Genomic DNA, 11,904 nt, shown 5'->3' with positions numbered 1-11,904 from the left:
TCTCCTAAAAATGTGACTGTGCAGGCAAATTAGGACAACAAACCCCTTAACAAGGCATCCATCCCGGCCAACTCTAACAACATTCGTGTTTCTCCGTCTGGAAGCTCTGGGGTCCGTGGCGGCGGTGCTGCCCTACCCTCCACCCCATTGAGCCAGGGAGCGGTGTCCTCTCAATCCTCTCCTATGAACATGCTAACATCCCAGTTTAAGCAATTCAAGCGAGCTTCCGGTCCCTCACCGGATTTCCCTAACTGGACCGAGAATCAGTGGTTCAAAAAGTTGTGCCTAGTCCTCGAGTCTCAAAATGCTATCATCTTGAGTCTTCTAAATGAGAATCTAGCGAACCGCGCTAATTTCGAACATCAACAACAAGAAATAAACCTCCTCCGCGAGGATTTTAGAAACTTTAAGGCAAGCCAAGACCAACTACAGCATGATTTGAATGATCTCCGTGAGGAAAACAACCTTCTGAAAACTGATGAAGCCATAAAAAAACAGGAGGAAGCTCTCAGCAAAATGACTGCATGTATCAGTACATTATCAGCCCAACGTTCCGTCTCCCAGGAAGAACAAGACCAACAAAACCTGCTAGACTCTGTTATTGTGTCGTCCCAAGATATACCTGTGGAATGTGAAGGTGAAAAGTGTGTCGAAATATCTCAGGCTCTCATAAAAAAACAAATTGCAGTTCATTCTAAACAAAACTGACGTTATTGCTGCCTACAGAGAAGGCAAAAAGAATCCTTCAGGTCAAAACCAGCGGAAAATTCGCCTGAAGCTGACTTCCCAGTTCATGAAATCCCATCTAGTCCGGACAGCTGCATCCCAACGGAAGGGATTATACATCAACGAGTGCTTGACTAGGAACAGACAGCAACTCCTCTACCGCCTGCGTCAAATCTGTCAACAAAACCCAGATGCGATTCATCAGTGCTTCGTTAGAGATGGACTGATAAAGGCGAGAAAAACCGCAGAGGGCAAAATGTTTACAATTGCTAATGAAGAGAACCTCAACACCTTCCTCTCCCAATGTGGTTTGTCTCACCATATTATCTCTCTCAATGAATTAACTTAATTAACCCCATTGTCAACTAGTGGGGCTAGGTATCCTAAGTCTCTTTGTTTCATTTTTTGACTTAATTTTTAACTTACTCTTAACTAGTCATTTACTGAACTTATTTAATTGAGTGCAATAATAGTTCTTCAGGTCTTATTAATTATACAGTCATAACTTAACTATTTATAGTTAATAATCATTAGCTTAAATTTACCTATGTTTATTATTCAACTTTTCTTTGATTTCATTTATTACCTAGGTTGCCTAGCCTCGCCATGCTCCCTTACTCCATTGTACCCCTGGCTTTGCCTGTATCTCTAATTGCAAATTGTTACTTACAGTGTACCTGAGAGTACTTGTAAGCAATCTACCTCATTTTTTCTTTTTTTGCTCAATTTGTTTTTGTATTGTTTAGTCTTGTTTATATCTTTGTTTTGTATTTCTATATCTTTTGTTTTGTATAGTCCATGTTTATATGTTTTTTCTTTAATCTCATTTATTTACTAGGTTGCCTAGTAAGTAAGTAATTATCAAAAGAAGGCACCAAACCGGGAAGGCTATGTAGCACCATCAAATACGCAAAATAATCAGAGGGCGCTAAATATCACCAAGGATGCCAATACGAGAACAAAAACGCATAAGGCGAACGATATCAAAAGTATCCGAGTCACCAAGAATTCTATCGAGGGATAGGTGACCGCGAGGGGCGGTCGGAAAGCAAGACACACGCTCGTCCTGGAAGTCAGGACATTCAAGAAGGACATGCACGACCGTAAGAGGGACAATGCAACTAGGACAATAAGGAGCAGGGCGGCGCTCCATCAAGTGACCATGGGTTAAGCGAGTATGGCCAATACGCAACCTCGCCAGAGCTGTTTCCCACCGCCGGTTACGGTGGAAGGAGGACGGCCACGAGGAAACACAACACTTAAGAGTACGTAGCTTGTTACCAGTAACAGACAACCAAGAAGCCTGCCAACGGGTAAGGACTGAGGAATGGATAACCGGGTAAAAGTCGGAATACGGAATGCCTTTACGAGAGATGGGACAAGAGCGGACAGCTTCCTTAGCGGCAGCACCCGCACGCTCATTTAAAGACACGCCAATATGGCTGGGAACCCAACAAAACTCAACCGACTTAAATTTACTGTGAACGAGAAACAGCCAATGCTGGATCTCGACAACTACTGGATGAACTGGATTAAAGCACCCGAGAGCCATGAGGGCACTACGAGAGTCAACAACAACCACAAAGGAAGACTGACAACGAGAAAGCAGGAGACGAAGAGCATAGAGAATAGCATAAAGTTCCGCTGTAAAGATGCTAGTCTCTGGAGGCAAGCGACACATATAAGTGCGATCAGGAAAAACAACAGAGTAGCCAACACCGTCCGCTGACTTAGACCCATCGGTGAAGACAGAAACGGAGCGGGAGTGAGAAGAAAAGTGCTCGAGGAAAAGGCGTTTTAGAACCGTAGGAGGGGTAAAAGCTTTAGTGATACGAGTCAAGGATGTACAAAACCGCGGAAGAGGGACCCTCCACGGGGGCAAAGAAGGAACAACACGAGGAGAAACATCAGAAATACGAACGGAAAGAGAATCCTGTAGGCGAGATAACCGGACAGAAAGAGGGAGGTGGCGAAGAGGAACAGGAACCGCAGGAGGGGTAAAAGTTAAAGCACGACAGAGGCGAGAGGAAGGATGTTGCAAGGACCGCGCAAGATAGCGAAGACAGTAGCGATCACGGCGGTCCTGGAGAGACAGGAAGCCAGTGTCAACATACAAGCTAAGGACGGGAGTCGAACGAAAGGCACCAGAACTGAGGCGCAACCCAGTATGGTGCAAAGCATCAAGACGGCGAAGAGTAGAAGGAGAAGCAGACGAGTAAGCAGGGCAACCATAATCGAGCTTAGACAGGACGAGAGAGGAATGTAAAGCAAGGAGAGTGCGCCTATCTGCCCCCCAAGAAGTATGGGACAAGACCCGAAGGAGGGTAAGGGCCTTAGAGCACTCAACACGGAGGTAAGAGATATGGGGAGACCAAGACAAACGAGTGTCAAGGAATAACTCCAAAAGCTTCGCGGAATCTTTGTATTCAAGGGGATGACCATAAAGTGACAAAGAGGGACGAAGAACAACCCGTTTCCGCGTAAAAGTCATGGCACAAGTCTTAGAAGTAGAGAACTTACTAGGTTGCCTAGCCTCGCCATACTCCCTTACTCCATTGTACCCCTGTAAGCCCCTTGTAAGCTACCTCATTTTTTTCTTTTGTTGTTCATTTTGTGTTTGTTTTGTACAGTATTGTGTACATATTTTTCCCCCTTTTATAGCTTAATTCTACCTTGTAATTTGCCTTTCTTGCATTGTTTACCTGCAATCAGCTTTTTTATGCAGACAAGTATAGATCCAGAACTAAACCTCTTATCCACTATCTATGACAATCATCACTTTAATGATCTAAATTGCAGATATTTTGCAGCACATGATGTAAACAATGTATTAACTCATAATCACAATATCTCTGTAATCAACTTGAACGTTAGATTCCTAGGTAAACACTTCGATGATGTTAGTGCCTTGATTGAAACTATTGACAACAAATTCTCTTATTATACTTACTGAAACATGGTTGAAAGAGGATACTACTCAACTCTTTAACATGCCTAACTACTCGGCAATTCACAATTGTCGTCAACTTCAGAGAGGTGGTGGCACTGCTCTTTACTACCACCAAGAACTAACATGCTTAAAAGAAATTAGAACTAGAGACTGCTATGGGGAGTATATCTTCGCCAGCTTCAGAGTCAAGGATGCCGAGTCTGTCCTGTCTGTAGGTGCAGTCTATAGAATTCCTAACACTGATGTGTCCGAATTCAACTCAAACCTTAGAAATCTAATACTTGATAACAGACTGAACAAAAACCATCTAATTATCGCAGGGGACTTTAATATTGACCTCTGCGAGCCTGAACACCCTACTGCTGTTAGCTTCCTCAACTGTATGAATTCCTGCTTCCTCATACCCTTAATCACTAGACCTACTAGAATCACTGATAGCACTGCCACGACTCTAGATCACATCTGGACAAACATAACCTCTCCGCTTACTTCAGGTATAATCACCGATAGCACTAAAGACCATTACCCCACATTTCTCTTAACTAACATCAGCAAACCACCTCTAGAGTCAAGAGAGTTAAGTTTTCGAATGCACAATGAAACTGCTATAGACAATTTTATAACTGCTGCTGATAATGTCAACTGGGAGTCCGAGTTAGGTAACATAGAGGACATCAACCTAGCAGTGCAATCTTTTCTTCAAAAAACTCTTAGCCTTTATAACACCCACTGTCCTATGCTTACAAAACAAGTCACAACCAAAAGGCTTAACAATCCCTGGCTTACAAAGGGAATACTTAAATCCATTAATAAAAAACATGACCTTGAGAAGAAGTATAGGTTAGGAATTGTCTTCAAAGAATTACTCATTATTGCTATCTAAGATAATTAGACGAGCCAAAACTAAATACTACGAAGATAAATTTACCCAAATAAAGAGCAACATTAAACAAACTTGGCGCACGATCTCACAAATATTGGGATCAAAGAAGACTTTAAATAACAAACCAACACTCCTGACCAATAACGATGGTCAGCTTTCAGCCTCTGATTCTGCTATTGAGTTTAATAGGTTCTTCTCTACCATTGGATCATCCCTTGCAAAAGATATTCCATCTTCCAGTACTGACATTAAGGACTATCTTACAGGTAACTATCCACAGTCTCTGTACCTAAAGCCTATTAATTCCACTGACGTCAATGAGATAATCCTTTCCCTTAAAACCAAGTCTAGTGCCCTTGAGGAGATACCATCTTTAATTTACAAAAAAGCCTCTAGATCTTTAGCCCCTGCTATTGCTTTGCTCTTCAACAAGTCACTTGAACTCCAAACCTTTCCAGATATTCTAAAAAAAGCGAGAGTAACGCCTGTCTACAAATGTGGTGATCTCACAGATGTTAACAACTACAGACCTATATCAATCCTGCCAAACTTGTCAAAAAATTTTGAAAAACTAATCTATATTTATTTATTTATTTATTTATATATATACAAGAAGGTACATTGGGTTTGTGAGAATACATTGGATAGTACAGTATTTACATTCTTGTAAAGCCACTAGTACGCGCAGCGTTTCGGGCAGGTCCTAAATCTAACAGATAATTTTAAGTAGGTAATTTCAATCAGAATTGATAAATGATAAAGATACATTACAAGAGAAAAATGAGATGAGAGAGATAAGTAAGTATATTAAAGCACATTGTTATATTAAAGCTCTGATTGATTACATTGACAGCTTGATTAGTAATTTAAACAAGATTAATAGACACCATACAGCAGATTGACAGCACATATAAGACAGCAATGATCACAATGGTAAAGATGTTCTGATTGGGAACATAAAGGTTGGGAGATTGGGTAGCAATTGATACAGTGCAATTTTAAGGCAAAAAGGGAAAAACTATGAAGATGAAATTAGGTACTTTTTAGTATTGATTTTGAATGATGTAAAAGTTGGACAGCTTTTCAATTCAGTAGGGAGCGAGTTCCATAAACTGGGTCCCTTTATTTGCATAGAGTGTTTACACAGATTAAGTTTAACTCTGGGGATATCAAAGAGATATTTATTTCTGGTGTGGTGATAATGGGTCCTATTACATCTGACCAGGAAGAGTTTCAGACAAGGATTTGCATTTAAGAACAGGGTTTTGTAAATGTAGTTGGCACAAGAGAATTTGTGGAGTGAGATTATGTTTAGCATGTTTAGGGAGTTAAACAAGGGGGCTGTGTGTTGTCTGAAAGCAGAATTTGATATTATTCTGATAGCAGATTTTTGCTGGGTGATAATGGACTTGAGGTGGTTTGCAGTGGTTGAACCCCATGCACAGATACCATAGTTGAGATAGGGATAGATTAGTGCATAATATAGAGAGATGAGAGCAGAGTTAGGAACATAATATCTGATTTTGGAGAGTATACCAACTGTTTTAGAGACTTTCTTAGTTATGTGTTGTATGTGGGGTACTGAAGTTGAATCTCTTGTCTAGGAATATGCCAAGAAACTTTCCAGCATTTTTATTGCTAATGTTTACATTGTCAATCTGAAGCTGAATTGCATATGAGAAAGGAATATGAGAAAGGAACTTAATATTCTAAGCGTTGTTGATCGTGTTACTGAAATTAACTGTCAAATTGGTATAAAAATACTTATAATAATAATAATAATAATAATAATAATAATATTTATTTAGGCAAAGGTACATACATAAAGAGATTTTACAAAGTTTGTTGGCTTTATAGATAAGAGCTAGTACATAAGCAGCTTTACTCGTATCTAGCCAAACACAATATACTTAGCCCTTGCCAATATGGCTTCAGACCCAAAAAAAGCAATAACGATGCACTTATTAGTATGCTTAACTCGATTCATACAGCTCTTGATAAAAATGAGTTCCCTGTTGGGTTATTTGTGGACCTGCGTAAAGCTTTTGACACTGTCAACCACCAAAACCTTCTTCTTAAATTACATCATTATGGAGTCAGAGGACACTCCCTGCAATACCTCAAATCCTATCTTACTGACAGGCTCCAGTATGTTTCTGTGAATAATTCAATTTCTCCCACCCTACCCATCAACATTGGTGTTCCTCAGGGCAGCATTCTTGGCCCTCTCCTCTTTCTCATCTACATTAATGACCTTCCAAATGCCTCCCAACACCTCAAACCAATTCTATTTGCTGACGACATAACCTTCATTTACTCCAGTCCTGACCCCCCTTGCCCTAAATGCCAAAGTAAATACTGAGCTAAATAAAGTCCATCTTTGGCTAACTGCCAACAAACTCACCCTTAACATTGACAAAACTTTCTATATTCTGTTTGGCAATAAATCCTCTAATCAAATAAATCTCAAAATAAATAATACCCAAATTTGTAACAAATTAGATGGCAAATTCCTTGGCATTCTCATTGACCACAAGCTGAATTTCCAGGGACATATTCTAAATATATAAAAAAAACCAGTGTTGAATGTAATGAAACGCCATTTTCTGGGTGAGACCCGGAGGCTCCCCGGAGCTTTACCGGCTGATATGCTAATGTCAGACTTTGGCATCAGTCATGTGTATGGAGTTCTAGGGCCTACCGGGAACCACGAGCAAGAACCTGGCCCCCTCAGAGAGGCAAGGGGAGCAATGGCCTATAGAAACCCCCGTGTGGTTGGAAGCATTCTATGTCTGCCATCGACCGGGTCAAGCATCCAGAAAGGTAAGCATTCCAAAACAAACCCCTATTCTGGTGAAAATTGCTACCTAAAGCCGAACTAGTGGATAGAACTCTTCAACAGAAAACAAGGAAACTAGTATGACGTCATACGTCACCGCGCCACTGTCTGCGCAGCTCCCCCCTCCCCGGGAGGGGGAAGGGGGAGCCCCAGACCTCCCACGCCGGCTATCCACCCATCAGTTCTGAGGCTGGATGTCAAAACACGCGAAAAACGCCGACCAGAGGGAGGGAGGGTTGCCGGGGAGCCTCCGGGTCTCACCCAGAAAATGGCGTTTCATTACATTCAACGCTGGTTTTCTGGGGGGAGCCCCGTCGGCTCCCCGGAGCTAACTACCCAAAGAGGAAGGTCAAAGGGACAGAACCGGGAGGCGGACACCACGCACCCCCCAAGGAGGCGAGACAGCCGACAGCAAACGCCAACCCAAGGCGCCACAGCCCCGAAAATCCTGAGAACAACAAGAGAACCACGAGCAGCAAGGCCTCTGCACGAACACCAAAAATCCATGCCCGAAAGACCGCAAGGCCACGTCGCCCAGACGGCAGCGAGAGCAGCAAAGCCACGAACGCCACAGGCATGAGGGAAGAACCCAGGCAGCTTAGCCGCAAGAACACGGCTGACCACCCGGGACACTATCACCCGCGAACCGGGAAGAACAGAACCGGATCAACGCAAAACACGCTCCGGACCCAAACGCCGTGGCACGCAAACAACAGCGGAGGGCCGCCACTGAACACAAAAACGACACACCCCCGGCCTGACCAACGAAGCACCAACAAACTCTGGACCCCTCCAGAATGCAGCAGCCCCACCCCGCGCCAGAAAAGATAGAGACTGCTGCCACCAAACAACCAAAACGCTAAAACCAAAGGAGCAAGAAAACTCAGCGACCCGACCCCCAGAGGCAAAGGTACAAAGGAAAAAGCCGACGAGAAAACACACCAGAACCGAAGGGGCACTACCAACCGAGGAGAAGACAGAGCACGCTGACCAGAGACCAGGATAGTGCAAGCGACGCACGAACAGGCCAGAGGTGAAACGACGCACAAGACAGCTGACTAACGGTGCAGAAGCAACACCAAGACCGAAACAAGCTGAAGCGGCTCCGCCCGCGCCGCACTAAAAGAGGCGACAGTATGTGGCAAGACGACGGCCCCCAACCCCCACCAGAAAACCAAGCCGAGAGTAAACCAAGCCAACAAGAGTAACCACCTAAGAAGGGACAGGAAAAGGAAGGACCGCCAAAATACCCCATACTGCCGCCAAGAGAAGCACGCAGGTGGGACACCTACCACGAAGCCACCCGACCACCAACCGGAGGCGAGACCGCGAGGCAGAACATAAGCAGCCCCGACAAGGCCCCTCCGAGCCCAGGAAAAAGGCGGAGCCGCGGGAAGATCTCGGGTGCGACCACCGAAACCCAGGTACAAGGAGATGGAACGTCTGCCGAACAGAAAAACTCCCCAAAGCATGCAAGCCAGCCAGGAGTTCAGAAACGACGGGCCCGACGCGAGACATCGCAAGACCCCCCCAAAAAAAAACCAACCGGCAGGGCAAGCTAGGAAACCAAAGAAGGCGGAAGGGTCGCCGCCAGAACAGTACCCGAACCAAGGGGTACGAACAACTGCAATAGACCGAAACAAAGAAGCACATCACAGGACACAGGCTGACCAACGCCTAAGAACACACGTAGAACATCCCTGCTGCAGAGGAGGCAGGAAGAAAGAGCAGAAGCACAAAAACCCCAGGAGAACAACCAGGGGTGGACAATCAGGCAGGGACAGAAAAACCCCCACGCAATCCCCAGACACAAAACGGCAGCAAAGTGCCACTCCACAACCGGACACAGGAACAAGGACACGCCACCGTGAAACACGGTACCAATGCACACGTGCAGCAGCAGCAACAGGCACCACTGCAACATGCAACATGAAAATAGCAACATCCTTCTGCAAAGGCAGAGAACGGAGCAGGCAGACCCCAGACAGGGCCAACGGAGACACGACAAAACCCTGCAGGTCCAGAAACCTGCACCAGGCGACCGACGGTGGAGAAACCCCGCTCGATACCTGCTGGATGAGGTACTGGGAGCTCTTTCACACCTAAAGCCCGCCCAAGGCCAGGCTAGACCGGCCAGAGGGTGGCCCACCAGGCAGCTGCTAGGAGCAGTCCACCGGCCCACATACCCCCACAACCAGGACGGGCCGGAACAGCCATACGAAAACAGGCTAGTGCGCCCTGGAAGTCCACAGACGAACCAGCAAGAAAGCTTATGCTCGCAAGTAGGTCGCAAGTAGGTCGTGTAACAAGCAGACCTCTGATGGTAATACAGTGTTCCCCAAATGTGCCAACAGCACCACTGCACTCCACTGGTACTATCCCGCAAGTTCTACCAGATAGGCGGGACCCAAGAGCCAGAGCTCAAAACCTGCAAGCACAGCCAGGAGCCTACCAGGTGAGTACAGAACCAACCCTACAACCCCCACATCTCACAACAGTAAAAAAGGAGGGTCCCCTGAATGACTCCAGCATGGGTTGGACATGCACATGAGGGGGACAGGAAGGGTTGAAAAAGGGACAGTCACTGGTGTGCGAACGGTCTCAGTCGTACAAAAATATACCTAAATAAAGACAGGCATATAAACAACACCGCATCCAGCGGCCGGCCAAAAGACGCCAGACCGCAGAAACTCACCTGGCGTATGGTGGCACGAACTTGACACGACGCAATCGCGCCCAGAAGAACCTGGGAGCACCGCCAGGTGAAGACGCCAGAGCCAGACCCTGCCGGACCCGCAGGAGAGCAGGGAGAGGCGAAGGAGGCGGTCTACACCCATGACACATGGAAAACCGCGGTGGCCTCCCCACAACTGGGAACCAGGACACCCCCGGCGCGAAGGGACACATACCGCAACCAGGGAGAAGAACGAGAGACGAAGCACTGTAGCAAAAAGGGCGCAAAACCCCAGCACTGAAACACCGCCCAGACCAAAACAAACTCCACGGCGCATGCGCATAACACGCCGGCCGAACCGCACACCCTCTGTGGGAAGGCGCCAGCCAGGACTACTGCACGAGAAAAGTAGCCAAAAGAGGAAGCAAGAACAATAAAACCGGCCAAAGAAGCAAAGAGCCCAAAAAGGAACCCAACCGGGCGACAAGCAGCCCAACCGGGCGACAAGCAGCCCAACCGGGCGACAAGCAGCCCAACCGGGCGACAAGCAGCCCAACCGGGCGACAAGCAGCCCAACAGGGCGACAAGCAGCCCAACAGGGCGACAAGCAGCCCAACAGGGCGACAAGCAGCCCAACAGGGCGACAAGCAGTCCAACAGGGCGACAAGCAGCCCAACAGGGCGACAAGCAGCCCAACAGGGCGACAAGCAGTCCAACAGGGCGACAAGTAGCCCAACTGAGCGACAAGTAGCCCAACTGAGCGACAAGTAGCCCAACAGGGCAACAAGGACAAGGAGCCGACAGACGTTCCAATAATGTGGGAAGTAGCGAAAAACCTTCCCGTACCCTCGAGAACACAGAAGCCAACACTAGTCCCGAAGGCACACGAAGGCGCAGGCGCACCCGAGATCAGAAGTCATGCAGAACCCCATCGAACGGGGAAACATGACGAAAACACCGTCCCAAAAAGGGGTGGGAGGAAACATCCACCCACAGGATGGAACCAACCGACTCAAAGGCCAAGGAACTGAGCCCGGGGAGGGGCCGACGGCCAACAGCACGTACGGCGAGTGGGGAGGAAAGACCCCACTCCGCGTAACCACAAGCCCCGCCTAGAGGGGGATAAAAAAAAAACCCACGGGGCCCAACGGGGCCAAGGCCCCCCAAGTCAGCCCCTCCCCAGCCCCGGGAACCTACATGACAGGCCCCGGGGCCGAGCCGTTCCCCCAAATCCCCGGCCGTACCAGAAAACCGGGGCAGCCGTGAAAAACACTAAGGAAGGGAGCCCACTGGCAGACTCATACAACACGGCTGGAGGAACAGGCTCAAATGCCCCCGTCACTACCCCGGAAGGGGAATTCCCCGAGACTGCCCGAGTCTCAACACCATCAAAAACCCCGCCCCGAACCTACAGACGGTAAGGAACCGGATGCAGGCAGGAAGGGTGAACCAGGGGAAAGACAAGGGGGCGTGGATAGAACCGAAGCAACCAACACGCCCAAGTCCCAAAACGAACTACAACGGGGCAGCCCCGGGGCTCCCGGGGAGGAACCACGAGAACGTTGCCACCACCAAGGCTCAAGTGCAACGCCCCTGCTGCCCGCACCCGCTTTGTAAGCACAACCGGGTAACCGAGCCCCAACGAGCAACCAAACTCGCAGGACTCCGGGTCGAAGGTGTCACCGACCCCACAGGCAGCAGACGGAGGCAAAACAGAGAGTCACCCAGAGACAAAGGGTGAGAGCAACCCTCAAACTCGCTGGAAGCGAGGGGGGGGGGACTCTGGGGTCACATCCATCGGACCTGCGCGCCCCCAGGGGTTTCCCAGGGTC

Source organism: Procambarus clarkii, unplaced genomic scaffold (assembly GCF_040958095.1).
Source record: "Procambarus clarkii isolate CNS0578487 unplaced genomic scaffold, FALCON_Pclarkii_2.0 HiC_scaffold_98, whole genome shotgun sequence".
Taxonomy (NCBI): Eukaryota; Metazoa; Arthropoda; class Malacostraca; order Decapoda; family Cambaridae; genus Procambarus; species Procambarus clarkii.
Note: the sequence above shows the minus strand (reverse complement) of the source record.